This window comes from Trichosurus vulpecula, chromosome 6 (assembly GCF_011100635.1).
Source record: "Trichosurus vulpecula isolate mTriVul1 chromosome 6, mTriVul1.pri, whole genome shotgun sequence".
NCBI classification, from domain to species: Eukaryota; Metazoa; Chordata; class Mammalia; order Diprotodontia; family Phalangeridae; genus Trichosurus; species Trichosurus vulpecula.
The window spans coordinates 3,090,561-3,108,145 of NC_050578.1; the positions used below are offsets into that span (position 1 = coordinate 3,090,561).

Consider the following 17,585-nt stretch of genomic DNA (forward strand, 5'->3'; position numbering starts at 1 on the left):
CCAGAGCTGCAGCAGCCTCTGGAACATGGCAGGCAGGATGTGAAAGCCACCATGAGTGGGGGCCCCAGGGCAAAGACAAGAAAGGCAAGCTCAAAGAAGGTTAATTTGGCCAAGTGGAGCTCAGGGTTCAGGATTGAAACGGTGCCTGGGAGGGTGATATCTTGGACCTGTGAATTTGTATCAAAGGTCGATGCTTGTAATTAGCTCATTGGGAGCATCCCTTAATCAAGTTATCTAGCCATGCAAACGACTCCCGGTCTCTGTCCTGAGCTACAAGCCTGAATCTCTACTGAATCCAGGAGTCCATGCCTAGTGGACACATCTACCTTCATGGGCCTGTGCCCTTCCCACGAGGGCTCCATCAGAGGGGGCCTGTGGCACAGCAAGGCTAGGGAGCATCTCAGCCGCCCCCATGCAGGGGTCACTCTAGGGAAATATCTGAAGGAAAACAGGTGTGGCGCATGTCCAGGGCCACCCCAAAAGGGCTGATGGCAGGCTCCCTTCAGAAAAGGCGCCCAGCGTGGCTGCCCCAGGTGCACACTTGGTTTGCTCCCCCCCCTTCTTGTCATCGAGGGCCGCCTCACCCCTCTGCTCTGGAACTGACATCAAACCAACAGTCCCCCTGCTCCTGACAAGCTACTGTTATTCGATCGCCCTCCAGCCTCCCTTGCCACTGCTGGGACTTCTTGAATCAAAGCACCCCTCCCTGCAAAGGTGCCAAGAAGGAGAAGGAGCACCCCGTAAGGAGCCAGTTTGGCTGGCCTGCCATCTACAATGGAGGGGAGTGATGGGCGATGAGACTAGAAAGGCGGGTGGGGCAGGAAAAGGCACAGTGCTCCTGAGATGCCTCGAAACCAAGGAGGGCCATGGCTGAGTAGATGCTGTGGAATATTACTGACAGGAGGGAGTCCGGGGAATGCAGAGTAAGGGGGGAAAGGCACTAAGGGGAGTGAGCAAATCCAGGCAGCAATCTTTCCAATGCCTGTGACAACATAAATGCAAAGAATGAGAAAAAAGTGAAGCAACACTGTGAGATTGCAATGGCAGAACTGACCCCGAAGGGATGAGAAGATGCACTGTCCTCCCTTTTCTGCAGGAGATGGCTCTGGGTTCGAAACGGTGCCTCTGCTGTCAGGCACAGTGGATGTTGGGGGAGCTTTGCTGAAATGTTTGTACTTTTTCCCTTCTCCAACCTTTATCACCAGGGATGTCACCCGGGTCAGGGGAAGAGGAAGAGAAAGAGCTCAGAAATCATAACATAAAAACAAGTGAGATTAATAGATTTATTTTTAAAAAAGAGAGAAAGGTACAGCCAAATGGTGCTTCAGCCCTGGCAATCCAGGCTCCCTTAGGGCTAGGTGAGTCTGGGCGTCCCGTCCATCAGGCATCAGGGTGTGGGTCTGTGCCAAGCAAGGTCAATAGGGGAAAGGGACCAGCCAGCCGATGGTCACTGCTGTATATCAGGGTTTAAAAAGAAATTGATATGCTTCTATGAACTTGATTTTAGATAAGGATGCCATGGTGGTTGTTCTCCAGGCCAAAGTCCCCCACCTCGCGTAATCTAATCAGATCACCCACAGATTAATCTGCATTTGAGGAGTGAGAGGAGATACCGAATTGGACTTTGGTTTAAAAGCCAGGAGGTACAAATTCCCTTTGGGAGATCCCTAGCCTCAGGGAGGTGAGGGGGAGGAAGGGCCTGGGTTCTAAATATTCTAGCCACAGACCCTAGAAGAGACTGACTTTCCACTCCCTCCCTCCCTCAGTCATTCATCAAACTTAGGTCTGTGTTGGGGTGATGTTCAAGGCCCTGCCCTGGGGGCTGGGGATGCCAAGGTGAATGAAAGGCAAAAGATGGAAACACTGAAGAGATGGTAGGATACGGGTCCAGAAGGACTTTGGAGGCCAGAGACCTGAATGTATAAGTGAGGAAACTGAAACCTCTTAGAAGGCTGACCCAAAATGCCCCGGGTCAGCAGAATCAGAACGTCCGCTGAAATCCAGGCTTGGGGCTAACCGCCCCCCCCCGACCCCACTGTAACCCCTGACTCCAAAGCCGGCCTCTTTAGCTATCCCCGGCTTTCCACTCCCCAGGCTCGCTACCCCAGAGGCACCTTTAATTCCTTCCTTTCTCTCCCTGCGCCTGCCTCTAATCAGCCATCAGGCCATGTCCAGTCAACCCCTAGAAGGAGTCATAATCAAGCAGGTTTTAGTAAGTGACCCCCTACTCTGCCAGGGACACGATGAATGAATGAATGAAAAAAGCATTTGTTAAGAACCTACTGTGTGCCAAGCGTTATGCTGTTAGGACACTGATAGAAAAAGTAAGATAGTTCCTGCCCTCATGGAGGGGGCACATTACAAGGCCCATCGAAGGCCAGATCACAGGGGCCTGAGGGTGGGCAGAAGTTTAAAAAGCTGGAAAGATGGGTGGGGAGCCAGGGAGGCCAGGAGGGAGAGCATTCCAGGCATGCAAGAGGCCTGAGAAAATGCCTGGAGTCAGGAGAAGGTGTGTCTCACTCGTGTGTGCGTGCATGTGCCATGGCTGGGCCTGCACTTTCGGAAAATCACTTTTGTGGCTGTAAGACTGGACTGGGGACAGACCAGCAGCAGGCAGACCGCCCAGCAGGTATTGCAGTAGTGAGCTGATGAGGGTCTAGACCAAGGTGAGGCTAGTATCAGAGAAGACATCTCGGTTGTGAACCTGGGGGCCTGGGAGAATGGTGTTGTCCTTTACAGTAATAGGGAAGGAGTGGGGGGGGGTAGGGTGAGGGGGAAAGATGGACGTTTGGTTTGGGACACGTGGAGTTGAAGAGGATGTTCAGTTCGAGATGCCTGAAAGGCATTTGGAGATGTGAGACTGGAAGTCAGCAGAGACTGGGGCAGGATAGACAAACTCGAGAATCAGCACCATGGAGACGGTCATTAAATCCATGGGAGCTGATGAGATTCCCTAAGGGAAGCAGAGAGGGAGAAGAGAAGGGGACCCAGGACAGAGCCCTGAGGGACTCCTACAGTGGGAGGCAAGATCTGAGGGAGGATCCAGCCAAGGAGCCAGAGAAGGAGCGGTCAGAGAGGGGGGAGGAGACCCGGGAGAGAGGCTATCCTGAAAACCTAGAGAGAAGAGGGTGATCAACAGCGTCAGAGGCTGCAGAGACGCCTAGGAGGATGAGAACTGAGAAGAGGCCTTGGGGTTTAATACACGAGATCCTTCACAACTTTGGAGAGAGCTGTTTCAGTGGCACGATGACACCCAGAGCCAGATTGGAAGGGCTTGAGAAGAGAGTGAGAGGAGAGAAAAGGAGGCACCCCTTGTAGGCGTCCTCTGCCAGGAGTTTGGTGACAAAGGACAGAGAGATACAGGGCAAGGGTAGAGATGGAAGGACCAAGTGAGAACTTTTCAGGGTAGGGGAGACAGGGGAATGCGTGTAGGCAGTAGGGAAGGAGCAGGTAGAGAGGGAGAGGCTGAATGGGTACTGGTAGTTTTCAGCATGGCGGATCCCCATGGCAGAAGAATATAAGGAAATGAAGATGCCAGCTGAGCCATGGGATTCCGCCCACTGGAGCATATTTCTGGGGCTCCAACCTTTTTCAGTGGCTCAAGGCAAGAGCTATTGGTGATCTGACCCAAATGGAAGGGTTGGCATTTCTGGATGAGCTGAAGGAGGAGCATGCTCGAGCTGCTGGTCAGACACTGCCAGTTGACAAGCTCCATATCAGCAGAGCCTTCCAGGAGCTCCCAGTCTAAGCGAGGAGAAGGTATGCCACAGCAGCAAGCTCTCTGCAGGATAAATAGGAAAAACCATCAAGAGACAAAAAGGATGGGGCATAAGGATTGGGCAAGACTTCCAGGAACAGACAGGGATTATAGGTGGAGCTTCCAGAGCTCCTCCCCCGGAGGTCAGTGCTCTGGGAATGGGAACGGGGATTCTCCATGGAAACCTTCTTGCGTCTTCAGTATTTCAGGGATGAGAGCTTCCCTTCTGCCTTGAGCACACCTCCCCTGAAGAAATGTGTTAGTGGGAGCCTGTCCTTCCTTCCTCTGAAACCTGCTTTCCCCAAAGCAAGGGTGCCATCAGACTAGGCCTGCCTTTCCACCCCTTCTCTGTCACCAGCACGAAGAGGGAGGATTTTCCCACCCCTCTAGAGCCTCCTCTAAGATCTTCCATTGCAGCAGCAGCTCCCAGCTCGTGAAGGGGAATCGAGCCCACTCTTCCTCCACCTTTGGAAGAAGGAGCCTTTGAGCTCCCCACCCCCATCTCCCACATGGAGTCTGTCTGAGTCAAACTAGGCCCCTCCCAGCCCCCTCCTCCTATCCTGCCCCTCCAAAAGCCCTCCATCCCTGAAACAGGGCTCCCGTCTCCCGAAGGCCCCCCACATCTCCACCCCTCCTTGAGGTTCCAAATCAGGCACCGCCCCCTCCAGCGAGCCTCCACAGGTCAGTCTTTCCTCTTTGGGGCTTCTCTGGAAACTTGCCCCTCCTTTGCCCTGTCCCACCTTCGCTTGTCTTATGGGCACTTTCCTCCCCCCATTAGAATGGCATCTTCCTGAGAGCACCAGCTCTCCATGGACCAGAGGGCTTGGCAGCCCAGTTCAAAGCCAGACCCTTAGGAGGTGACTGCCTAGTCACTGAATTGAGAAGGCCAGCCTGGGTGGTCCGAGTTCCCTTCCAGGGCTGGATCCCTGGGCAGGGTTATACCCAGAAATGACTGAGATGGGAAAACTTGGGGGTGGGGAGCCTCTTCTTTTAAAAATCAATATCCTTAGTTTTTGCTTCACTGACATTTCCCAGTCTCAAGGTCTTTTCCCAGCTTACACATTGAGCTGGTCCTGGCCGAAGAAAGCGCTCACCACTTGTGAGACACCAGGATGGAAACCGCTGGAACAGAGGTGCTTATGCAAGGTGCCAGAGAGTTGCAGCATCCCTGGAGATCAAAGGTACGCGATTTAGAAGCGGAAGAAGCCTCCTCCTGGCTCCTGCCGGACCAAACACAGCAGCCACTCCAGTCAAGCAGCGGCTGAAGGGCCGGTCCTGGCCCTAGAAAGGAGGAAGCAAAATGTGAACACATCTCTGAGCTGCGTTGCATCAGAGGCAATGTCTTGCCGGCCGGAGGGGATGGGAGGCAGGGTTACGGCAGGTGTAACCAAAACTAAGAGAAACATATTCACCGAGCTCTGGCTGAGACAGGTGGAGGGGAGCTCTTTAGTTATCTGCTCGATCCCTCCCCTTCCCGTGGGTCAGACATGACACGAAGCGCCCCCCCCCCCCCCCCCGAAGCCGGTTTGTCCACAAGTCTGCTTCCACTTGGCTCTGGTTACACAGCTATGGGCATACCTGATTTACCGAGAAGGGGGGAGGGGCCCTGGACAAAGCGCTGGTCTGTGGGCAGAGACTTAGCTCTGACATCTGCTAGCCGCGGGGCTCTGGGAGGTCCTTTACCATCGACCTTTGTACCGTGTCCCGCCAAGCTGGGCCAGGACAAGCACCCTGAGCTGGGTCAGACAAGGCTTTCAAAAGAGGAAATGCACGTGACAAGAACAAAGGGTACTGACGTGTTTTACATATATATATATATGTGTGTGTATATATATATATACATATATACACACACACATACATACATACATACATTTGCATGTATTTTAATATAAAGTAAAAATAAATATAAACACATATCTGTATACGTATATACGTAATGAGTATTTCTTTTTAAAGAAAAGGCCTCAGAATGTTTCCACGGTCACAGTCTCTGCTGAGCAGAACCTTCCCTCCCCCTCCTGGCTTCCCCGTCCCTCTTCAGGACGGAGCTCTAATCCGACAGTCCGCAGGAGGCTCCCGGAGGCTTCCGATCGCTCAGACTTCATCGTCCGCCTCGTCTCCCTCCTCACTCTTGACCATCCCCCCGCCCAAGCCTTGTCCCCCTGGAGCGTCCCTCCGCCGTGTTGCCCCTTCTCCACTGGCTGAGCGCCTACTCCGTCGTCAGGCGGGCCCCAGGACGCCCTTCCTTCCTTTTCCCACCCCGTGCTCCTGACTCTCTTGAGCGCCATTCCCCAGCCCCAAGTTTCTGTCCTCTCCTTTCTAACTCCCTTTATGGGTCGCCATCCGCCATTAGACTCTAAGCTTCTTGGGGGCAGGGACTCTCTTTTTTTGCTTGGATGGGGCACAATATGCCCTTGTCTTTCCTGGTCCCTGTAGCCTATTCACCCATCGCACACGCATGTATCTACACACACATACATGTATATTCTGAATATGTGTTTATATATGCACACAGTGGTTAGCATGCTGTCTTCCCCATCAGAACATATGCTCCTTGAGGACAGGAGCTGGGTTTTTGTTAAACGCACCTGCTTTGTTTCCCTGCCATTTAGCTCAGTGCCTGGCACATGGGAAGAGCTGGTTGGTCGATTGCTTGATTGCTTGCTTCTCTGAGCCTCAGTTTCCACACATGTAAATTGGGGATAATCTACCCCTCCTCCCACAGAGTCGTTATAAGCATACGACCTGCATGCTGGAGCATAGGAGAGGGAGCCCTCTCTCCCAAAGGGCCCCTGATCTTGGTTCATACGGACTACATTCAGTCCAGGTGTAGACTGACCCCCCAAGAGAGGAAATCAGATTTTTCTTACACCCACCAGCTCATTACACCCATCTCCACTCCAGATTAGAATCCTGGGGACAATCTTTCAAAGGCTGAGTTCGGCTCATGGTTAGGGTCTCCAGAGTAGAGATCAGAGGATCTCATCTATTTCCTTCACCCCAAAAGAAATGCCTCAAACACAAGACTTCTATTACCATCTCCCAGGGCATAAAGGTTTCCAGGAAACTTGGATTTCACATTCATCTCAGCTCTTCACCATCTGGGCAACTCACTGAAAGTCCATAACTTCTGGCCAGCCAAGAACCTCATCCTCCCATCTGTGGCCATCTACTTATCCAAGAAGGGGCCCAGGTGCAGGAAGCCCCTCTTGCTGCCAGCCACTGGGCCCCTTCCTGACTTTGGACCCCTCCATCTCAGGATTTGTGTTCCATCACCCGTGCTCAGGAAAGATGAGGAGACCTTTAGGGACTTGAGATAGATGAAGTCTTGGCTAAGCTCACATACCATGTGTGGAAGCTGCCTAGCTACCCTCCCTTCCTCCTTTCTTTCCTCTTCTCTTGCTTCCTTCCTTCCCTGCTGGGGAGGTAGGGAGAGAGACTGGCTCCCTCCTCCCCATCTCTACAAGCTGGAAGTCCAGAGGAAAGCTGGTTGAGACCCAAATGAAAGGAAGAAAGATTGAGTGGATTGTTGTTTCTCCTTCTAAGCCTGATGTTAACTATCCTTCCTGCTCAGCCCTTAATCGTCTGCCACAAGGGCCCCAGTGATGGGAACCAAGGGACCAGGGACCATGGGGACCCATCTGGTGCTCTGATCATTCAAATACTTTAGTAAGGGGCCAGAAGGCAGACCCACAACGCTGCTTCAAGAGGGAAAGGCTCACAGGAGAGGAGACAAATGTGGGAGATGCTCTGGGTGTAGAAATGGCAAGATGTGGCTGCTGACTGGATCCAGGAAGGGAGGGTGTTAAGGAGAACACTGAGATCACAAGCACGAGAGACTCAGAAGGTGGTGAGATCTTTGGCAGAAACTGGGAAATTTGGCAGAGGAGACCTTTTGGAAGGAAAGCTACAGAGTTTAGTTTCGGGCATGGAGAGTTTGAGATGCCTTTGGGACACCCAGGCTGAAATGGCCAAGGGGCAAATGGTGATGGGGGACTGAAGTTCAGAGGAAAGGCTGAAGCTAGACATTTATCAGCATAGAGATGGGGATCAAACCCATGGTAACTGTTGAGGGGAGGGGGAGAGGGAGAGAGAAAGAGAGAGAGAGAGACAGAGATAGAGACAGAGAGACAGAGAGGGACAGGGACAGAGTCAGAGAGACAGAGAAGGAGGAGGAGGAGGAGGAGGAGAAGGAGGAGGAGGAGGAGGAGGGAGGAGAAGGGAGGAGAGAGAGAAGAGGGCCTGAGAGGGAGCCTTGGGGAACACTCTCAGTTGAGGACATCGTTTAGGTTACAATCCAGCAAAGGAGTCAGACAGGAGCGGGAGTGGTCAGACAGGTCAGAGGAGACCCAGACCAGGAGAGAGCAGGAGGGACATATCCAGGAAGAAGGGGCATCAGATACAGCAGACAGGGCGAGGACAAGTACTGAGCAAAGACCATGAGATCTGGCCATTCAGAGATCACTGGTAACTGGGGAGTTACTCCCAGTTTCCTTTGAGTGAAACCAGAAACCAAACTGGCCAGGGCTGAATGAGAGAAGTGGAGGAATTGACCGTAGAAAGCTCTTTCGGCGCAACGGTGCATAGAGCGTTGGGCCTGGAAACAGGAAAAGCTGAGTTCCAATCCAGCTTCAGACACTTAGTAGCTGGGTGACCCTGGGCAAGTCACTCCACCTCTGTCTCAGTTTTCCCAACTGCTAACTATTCTATAATAACTCAGGGTGGTTGTGAGGATCAAACGAGATGATGATTGTAGAGTGTTCAGCATCAGGTCTGGCTCACAGTGGGCACTCTATGAATGCTTGTTCCACAAAAGCCCTTCCCTAGGCTTTTGGCTAATCTCTCAGAGATAACCTGGGATGCTGGCATGGAAGAAATAGGACCAAGGCCTGACTGGGCCACTCACTACCTGCGTAAGAGTTGACTTGGCTCACTCAGCTCTAGGTTGGACTGGCTGGAGCTGGGCAGGGAGGAGCATGAGGTCAGAGCATGGATGAGCAGCAGGGCTGGAGGGGCCAGGCCTTGACCAGGTGGAGATACCTAAGGTGAGGCAGAGGTGGAGATGTCAGTCCCGAAGGCTCTGCTCAGACCCAGAAAGGTTCTGCCCCACCCGGCCCCCAGCAGGCAGTGGCAGGCTGGCCATCAGCAGTACCAGTCTAAGGTGGAGTCCAAGGCCATTCACTTCAGGACTGGCCAGCCTGCTGCAGGACATCACCCAGACAAGAGGCTTTGATGAAGCTGTGGGGCTGTGGAGAGGGCTGAGGGGGCAGCTCTCTCTTTCCTGTCTGGTCTTCTCCTTACCCTTTGGCCCCAAGCCCTGGCCCACAATGACAGGAAAGAAAAGTGGTCACTTTAATGGCTCAGGAGAGACGCTATGGGGTTTTAAAGTCCAATTTAATATGGTCCCTTTCTGAACCTGGGGTCTGTGAACTTGGTTTGAAATAGATAATAGTTTGATAACAATATTTCAGCATAATTGATTTCCTTCATCATCCTGTGTATGGAATTTTATGCATCTAAAAGCACTATTCTGTGGAAGCATTCACAGGCTTCACTGGGACTGCCCAAGAGCTCCCCAGGAAGTCTGGATTCATGGGTTTTCTCCCTCCTGGGCCTCCCCTTCACCCTAGATTCTACTGAGAGGGAAAATATCTCCTGTGTCTTTAAGGAAGAAAAAACCCCACCTTCTCCCTTTTCCAGTCTATACCAGTTCTGCAGTTTTCCCCCAATGCCAGGTTCAATGGCATAGGCAACTGGGATCTCTGGGCAGAGATGTCTGCTTGGATGTCATGGTTACATCCCGAGTCTCCATGGCAACATCTGGGAGAAAGGCGAGTGATGGGAGGGGGCTACAGGTAAAAAGCGGAAGAATAAGCAGACACTAATGATGGACATATAAGGAGAAAGGAGTGAGGGAAGGACAAAGAACCTTCAGAAGGAGGGACCACAGGGATACTTTACTCAACGACATTAAGCCGTTCAAATGTCAATGGTTATCAAGCCAGTTGAGTTGTTTGTATTGATGTGGCTTCTAATAAATTATTTACATAGAAAATGCCCACCTGGCACCCAACCCATAAGGCAAGTAAGTGAGCTGGTCCCCAGGAAAGGGGAACCAGAGAGCAGAGCTAGGATGTAGGTGGGGACTATGATGTAGTAAGCAGAAGATGAGCCCTCACCAGGAGTGGAGGAGGAAAGATGGCAGCCAATGGGGACGCTGACAAGGAGCAGCAGATCCCAGCACCCAGATGGAGAAGTTAGCAATGGGAGCACCAAACCCTGCCCAGCCTTGACCCTATGGGTGAAGGGGTATTTTAATACCCTTAAAACCCGTCTTTAATACCTTCTATTCAGGGATTTGGGGTAACAGGACACATGGACACAGTAGCCTTGAATCTAGAGCTGGAGAGGACCTGGAGGTCAGTCAGTCCCCCACTTATAGGACCCAGAAATCTTTTCACGGCATCTCTGGCTAGTGGGCATCCAGTCTCCGCTTGAAGAGATCCAATGGGGCGGGGATTCCAACTGGGTCTCAAGGCAGCACCTTCCACTTGAACCCACCCCCATTACTCCCAAGTCTGCCTTCTAGTCCAATCAAAGCACGTCTCTTCCCACTTTTCCATAAGACTTCTGAATACTTGAAGATAGTTTTCATGTGTCCCCTACATCGTGTCTCCTCTAGGCTAAAAATCCCAAGTTCCTCCAGCCAGTTATCACAAGTCGTGACGTTGAGGTGATTCCCCATCCTGGTCACCCTTCTCTGGACACTTTCTAGTTTGACACCACCCTTCCTGAAATATGATGCTTCCAGCTGAGTACAACCCTTCAGACGTGGTCCCATCTAGGGAGAAGGGCATAAGCATTGATTAAACCCCTACTGTGTGTCAGGCTCTGTGCTTAGCTCTTTTACAAGTATCTCCTTTGATCCTCACAACAATGACCCTGGAGGGGAGGGGCTATTATTATCCCCATTTTACAGTTGAGGAAATTGAGGAAAACAGAGGTGAAGTGGCTTGCCCAAGGTCACACAAGTGCCTGCGGCATGATTTGAACTCAGCTCTTCCTGACTCCAGGACTGACTCGATGTGCTGGGGCACCTCCATCCCCAGCTACCACCTTTTGTTGTTGTTTTGTTTCAGTAGTGGCAGACTCTTTGCGGCCCCACTGGGGGTTTTCTTGCCAGAGATACTGGAGTGGTTTGCCCTTTCCTTCTCCAGCTCATTTGACAGATGAGGAAACTGAGGCAAACAGGGCCAATTGACTTGCCCAGGGTCACACAGATAGTGTCTGAGGTTGGATTTGAACCCATAAAGATGAGCCTTCCTGATTGCAAACCCAGTACTCCCTCCACTGCACCACTTGGCTGCCCCAGCCACCACCCAGCAGCAATAACTTCCCCCATTCTGGACACCAAGTCCCTCCTAAGGCTGTTCAGGAGGCTTGAGCTGTCCTGGCACCCATAATCACACAGTCACTCATGTATAACTCAGTGTCCACTTGGGCTCCCCGCTCTTTTTCCCAAGAACTGAATTCTAGTCATGTCTCCCCTCCACCCCCACCTTGCACATGTGAAGTCAAGCTTTTCATCCCAACAGAAGAACCGTACATTTGTCCCCACCACTTTTCAGTAGAGAGAATTCAGGGTGCGTGCTGACTGCCATAAACATGTTAGCCCCCTCTCTCTTTCCAAGCCTTGAGTCACCTGGACTTTTGACCAGCAAGCTTCTGCTGTTTCATCAGAATCATTCAGAAAAGGGCTAAGCAGTAAGTGGCCAAACCTAGATCTCCGAGGGTCTGCTGTAAGGAGTCCCCTCCAAAGCAGCATTGACCTCAGCAGCAGCTCTGCTCTTTGGATCTGGCCATTCAGCCAGGTCTGGATTCGCCTCTCTCCACCATCACGGAGCCCCATCTCCTTGATTTGTCAGTGTTGACACGATGAGCAATGTCACCTCTGCCTACATTCTGCAGGCTAAGCGAACTCGCTTCCCTGCCTAAAAAGGAAATAAGTTTGGTTTAGCATGGCCAGCCCTTGATGAATCCCTCCCCTTATTAAACAGCCACAAGCCATCACCGTGGTGCTGGTAAATGTTTAACAACCAGCTCTCTGGCACACTTTTCAGTTTAACTGGCATTCTTAACATTTTCTCCAACACTTTCTTAAGCCTAGACATTCCCCAACTCATAAACCAAGCCTGCATTTTGTAGTGTTTGCTGATTTCCAAAGCATGAGTGTTCCCACGGAAAATTTCCCAGTTGGCTATCTTCTGCTGAGCTGGTTCGTTGTCTCCAGCCCCGCCCCCTCTTACATTACTATGCTTGATCTAAAGCTCCAAGGGACCTCAGAGATCAGCCTGACACCAATTTTTTAGTGGAGGAAACAGACCCCAGAGAAGCTAAGCGACTTTGGATCCCAAGTCCTTTGATGCTAAATCCACTGATCCAAGCAGCCTTAATTGTTCATTCTAAAATCTGGGTTGCTGGTAAAGTCAGCTTCTCTGGGCTATAACCTGAAGATCCCATATTTTTAGCCAAACCTGTGATTTCAGCGGCCTCAAAGAAAGCAATCTGCCTGTTGCTCCTGGAAAGCTTGGCCACTGATTTCCCTATGGCTCCTCCACTCACCATCTCTGTGACTCCCCAGATGGAAACTCCCTCCCTAGGCTGCCACTCCTCTATAAAGCAGATGAGGTAGCAGTGCCTGGAACACAGTAGGCACTTAACAAATGCTTGTTCCCTCCCTTTCCCCCTTCCACCAGCTTCCACTGTTAGAATCTTAGCTCCCTGAGGGCAGTAGCTGGCTTCTTTTTTTGTATCCCGCAGGATCTGGCAAGTAGAATATACCTAACAAATGCTGCTCCATTCGTTCATCTACCATGTGCCAGGCATTGTCATCTCATCAGACATATAGGGGAGGGGTGGTCTGGGAAGGGAGTTTCCACGGAGATGGTGAGTGAAGGAGCTATGAGGAAGCTGATGGCTCCGCCCTTTCCAGAAGCAGTGGAGGCTTCGGTTTGATTCCTTTTCTAGCCAAGAGGAGGAAAAGCAGGCCAGGTGGCGAGGGGCCCAAAGTGGGTGGGATGGAGAGCATGGTCCACAGCCAGCTACAGCCATTGGGAGGTCAGTTTGTACTTACTCATTCACCAATTAAGCCAGCTAAGCCCCAGGATGAGTTCTAAAGGGGAATGGATTAATCCATTGAGGGTGGATCAGAAGGGTGCGGGGGCAGATGGGGAGGAAAGCCAAGGCAGTCAATAGAGACAGTGTTTGGGGGCCAACTTAGTGGTAAGAGAATCTATCTATTCCAACATGCTTCGAGGCAGCGCACCCCCGGCTGGTCAGGAGGTCTTGGGTGTGAATCCTGTCTGAGGCACTGACCAGTGGATGTTCCCAGGTGAGTCATTTAACCTTCACTGCCATTCTATGCTCAACAGTCTAAAATCTCTTCCAGCTCCTGGGTCTTGGTTCTATTAAAGCTATTACATAGCACATAAGGTTTAAAAACAGGGTCCATATCATCTCTTGCCTTACCCACTGTGACGCCAAGCTGCCCCGGAGGTCCATTCTGGACCTGACATACCCTCTTCCAGCTCTGATGCTCTGTGACAAGAATTTTCAGGATCTCGCTGGCCCCTGCCCAAATAAGCCAGCAAGGGTTCCAGATGGGACTGATCCCTCCTGAGCATCAGTGGGTGATGGACATGTGCCTCCCACAATTCCATTCCTACAACAGGACCAGGAACTTTTTCAGAGAAAGAAAAGGGACGAATAAGGACCATTAGCAAAGCTATTTACCCCATCTAAAGAAAACAGTATCTTATCACTCATTCAGCTAATTAACCTTGTTAAGCTCCTGCTGTATACCTTATTAGGAAAGACAAAGAACAGGAGGTTGCTGCGGTTGTTCAGTCCTGCCTGACTCTTCTTGACCCCATTTGGGCTTTTCTTGGCCAAGATTCTGGAGGGTTTTGCCATTTCCTTTTCCAGCTCATTTTACAGATGAGGAAACGGAGGCAAAGAGGGTGAAGTGACTTGCCCAGGGTCACACAGCTAGTATCTAAGGCAGAATTTGAACACAGGTTCTTCTAAGGCTGCCTCCATTCCCTTGTGAAGACGAAAATGACCCCTTTCCTTTTCAAGCCTTGGAAGTCTCTGATCGTCCTTAACAATCCAAAAATCTGTCATAACCAGGCCTAAAACTCTCGTCCTTTCCCAGAAGCCTTTAGGTGTTGACTTGTCTTGAACTCTTGTTGCAAGAAACTCTCTGGATTTGTTTTATTTCTCAGGTGGATGCCCTCCTGACTCTGCCCTTCTCTGTTCTGTGTTCTAAGGTTCCTCTAAGGGAGCACAGTCTATGAACTAAAGTTTCTGTCAGCCCTGGGGTCTCTTCCAGGCCTGGTCCCTGCCCAGTCCTAGGCCACTCCCCACTCTCCCACTCTGAGATCCTCAGAAGAAACTGACTGAAGGCAGGCTGGCAGCTCTGGCTTTGCAGCTACTGGCTCCCCCAGAGATGGGGGGACACAAAAAGCCAACCCCACAAAGGAATTCCTTCTCTTTCCCAGCCCTCCCTACCCCCCACCCATCATTCCTCAGGTCACCCTGGTCCATCAGCCCACACCTCAGTTATCAATCAACACTTGGCTTGTCATAGCTGACAGGTGATGGGATGGGGGCAGGGCAGAGGCACCTGTGGGATTAGGGGGAGGGAGGCCTCTTTCAGAGGAGCCTGGGCTCCTGATAAGGAAGTGGACAGGGCTCCCACGTTGGCTCCGTCTGCAACCAGTCCTACATGAATGGTGGGGCATGAAGCCAGACGAAGAGAATCTCTCCGCAGCCCCTCTTTCCCCTTCCACAATGTGCTGGAGGTCCAGCACAAAGAGCTCCAACCCCGGGCTGGGCTGGGCTGGAGGACCCTGTGTCTCTGGGAAGAACTGCTGCAGAAGAGCAGACCACCAACTCTGTCCAAGCCTCCAGGGACCCCCATACCACCTAGAGAAGGAAACTGAGGGAGCCTTGGGAGTGGCAGAGTGGCTAATATTTGAGCCTTTGCCTCTTTACTCCCAATTTAGCACCCTTTCCTCTTTAATCCACCCACCCATCCATCCATCCCAAAGCATTTCTGAAGGGCCTGCTATGTCCCAGGGACTGAGCTAGGTGCTGGGGATACAGACACAAAAGTGGCCAGACCCTGGCCTGGAGGAGTCACATTGCCCTTTGTCTATTTGGGGGAGAAAGTCCTGCCCCTGGTCCCCCTCTGGGAGGCCCCAGCCTGGGCATCCCTGTGCCCAGCTGCCACTGCCTGACTTCCTGACTGCTAGGAGAGCGACTCTGACAAGCGACCTTGGGCGAGGTTCTTACGGTCTTTAGACCTCAGGTCTCTCATCTGTACAATGGGATCATAGCCTCTTAGATCAGAACAGGATCCCTGATCCAGAACTGGAAGGGACCTGGGACCCCCAGGCCAAGCTCCTCATTTTGTAGCTGAGGGAAGACCCAGAGAGAAGAGATTTGTTCCAGGAGCTAAGTATGGTAAGAGGCAGAGCCAGGAGGACCAGCAGACTGGATCAGTGTCCAGAGTAAGGGAGGTGATCATGGCACAGCTCTCTGCACTGGGATCCAGGAAGGGAACACATCAGGAGGAGTGATGTTCACAGGAGGGCGGTAAGGATGGGATCAGGAGAAGGCAATGGTGGTGGGGGGGGGGGTGTTCCTCCAGGAGAAGAGGAGGCTGGGGGATGCTCTGAGGAGCACAGACCTTCAGGTATGACCACGGGGGCCAGGAAAGGAGGAGATCCTCGACCATGCTCACCTCGCTGCCAAGCAGCAGAGTTAGTTGCCAAACCCTGGCTCTGCCTCCAAAGCCAGTGCCTGGAGATTGGCATTCTCATCCTTGCCTCTCACAGCCACAGCCAGAGATAAATCCTGCCAGCCTGGACAAGGCCGTCCTCAAGACAAATGGACCAAAGCTTTACTTGGTTCCTGGACAGGCTGCGGATGGATTTGTAAGGTAACTGGCGCAGCCTGTCCAGCACTAAGCACTACCTACTGGACATTCTGAAAGGGGGGTCCTGCAGGCATCTCAGACTTGACATGCCCAAAGTTTTCTCTCCCCCCGCAAGATGCACCCATCTTTGAAGCTTCCCTATCTCTGTCCAGGGCACCACCGCCCTCCCACTTACCCCAGCTGACAACCAAGCTGCTGTTCTCACTTGCCCTTGCCCCACACAGCCAGTGAGTGGCCAAATCTCACCTTTTCTGTCTCTACAATGCATCTTGCATCTGGCCCCTTCTCCCCTTGCCTACAGCCATCCCCTTGATTTTGTATTTTTTTATTCGGGTGGGGGTGGTAACGGGGAGAGAACAGACAGGGATAGGGATACCAAAAGCAAAGGAAAAAGGTGAGGGGCATCGAAGCAGTTTTGCAAAATGCCTCAAAGAAGAAAGATCAGAAGGAAATGCGGAGAAGCAGGACGGTTTGGGTAGCTACAAGCTGAATGTCTTATATATTCAAACAGAAAAATAAGCTGGCTAGGATCAAGAGGTGGCTGCATGAACAGCCAGTCCTCTTTTGCTGTTCTACTGCATTTATGATCACTTAATTCTTGCTTATTAAGGTCAGAATAATTTTACTTAAAAAAAGAAAAAGAAAACATCGAGAACCTGAGAAGCAACAAAAGTTGGTAATTAATAAACACTTTCTAACTGATAGATTGATTTCTGTCGTCTGACTCCTGGTCCACAGGCCTGGGCTGGTCTTTGCCTTCAAGTCAGTTTCACCTTGGGGCCACTGGAACCAAGCAAGAGATCCTGGTGCTGGGCTGGCTCACCTGCTTCTGTGTGTTCTGAGGCAGCCAGCTCCTGTGCAGGCTGAGGCTGCAGGGGCTCTGGCTCCTGGATGCCGGCCTCCCTTGGCTGGGCATCATTGGCAGGTCTCCTAGGTGAGCCCTATGATCACAGAAGCATCCCTTCTGTGCACAGGCACACGCATGTATTCCTCATATATATAGAAGTCTTTTCTTTCCCCTTCGTTTCAGTAAAACTCATCCTGAAGCAACAATATGCATTTCTACAGTCCTCTAAGATATATACTGCCCTGTCCCCTCAATAAACTGTGGCATTAGGTAGTGAGTTAGGGAGTCTAAGCTTATAATTATCTCCCTTTTGTTAGATGGAGAAACTGAGGCCCAGACAACTTAAGTGGCTTACCCAAACTAATCTATGTAATAGACCTGAGATTTGAACCCAGATCCTTTCATTCCAAATCCTGTCCTCCCTGCCACCTGTATGTTGCAAATGTCTGAGCTGGGACACAGATCTAAGTCTCCTAAAGATGACAAGTCCAGGTAACCCTCCTTGGCAAGAGTAATGGAGTGCACAATGACCGACGATGGTCATGGAACAGGTGCTGAGAAAACCAGATTTACTGAGCCACTCCAGTCATGTGCCCATGTAGTCCTCCTTACATGGAGAACATTCTCATGCTAGTGTGGACAGACCCCATGGGGAGAGAGCCTGGCTTGGAATCTTCAACCTGGGCAACAGCCTGAGTCGGGATCATGATTTTACTCTGATAAAGCTGCCAAGAGCCAAACTCAATGGATTTATGAATCCTGGGCTGGTCAGGCAATTCTATTTTCAATCACGAACTCCAGGATTCTATGCCTGCCTGATCACCCCAGTGAGAATGTTTTCACCACGCTACTTGGAAAAGATGAAATATTGGTCAGCTACTATGTATTGGCTTCACATTAATGTGGACTGTGTTTGAACCCCGGGAACTCTCTTTGTTGCTCTGAAAATAGTGTGGTGTACATCAAAGACACCTGGG

At 51.4% G+C, this 17,585-nt stretch overlaps 1 long non-coding RNA gene across 3 annotated transcripts; it reads right to left on the bottom strand.

Annotated features, from left to right (window-relative positions):
- Window positions 1-1,301: 1,301 nt before the first annotated feature.
- LOC118855428 lies at window positions 1,302-11,733 on the bottom strand. Of its 3 annotated transcripts, XR_005010742.1 has the most exons (4): window positions 11,539-11,733; window positions 4,817-5,038; window positions 3,587-3,781; window positions 1,302-1,453 (listed from the first exon to the last, which is right to left on the bottom strand). It is a non-coding gene; the product is annotated as an uncharacterized LOC118855428 (long non-coding RNA). The 3 variants fall into 3 exon arrangements; XR_005010740.1 differs by having other exon boundaries at window positions 1,302-3,781; XR_005010741.1 differs by lacking the exon at window positions 11,539-11,733 and adding an exon at window positions 5,336-5,493 and having other exon boundaries at window positions 1,302-3,781.
- Window positions 11,734-17,585: the final 5,852 nt, after the last annotated feature.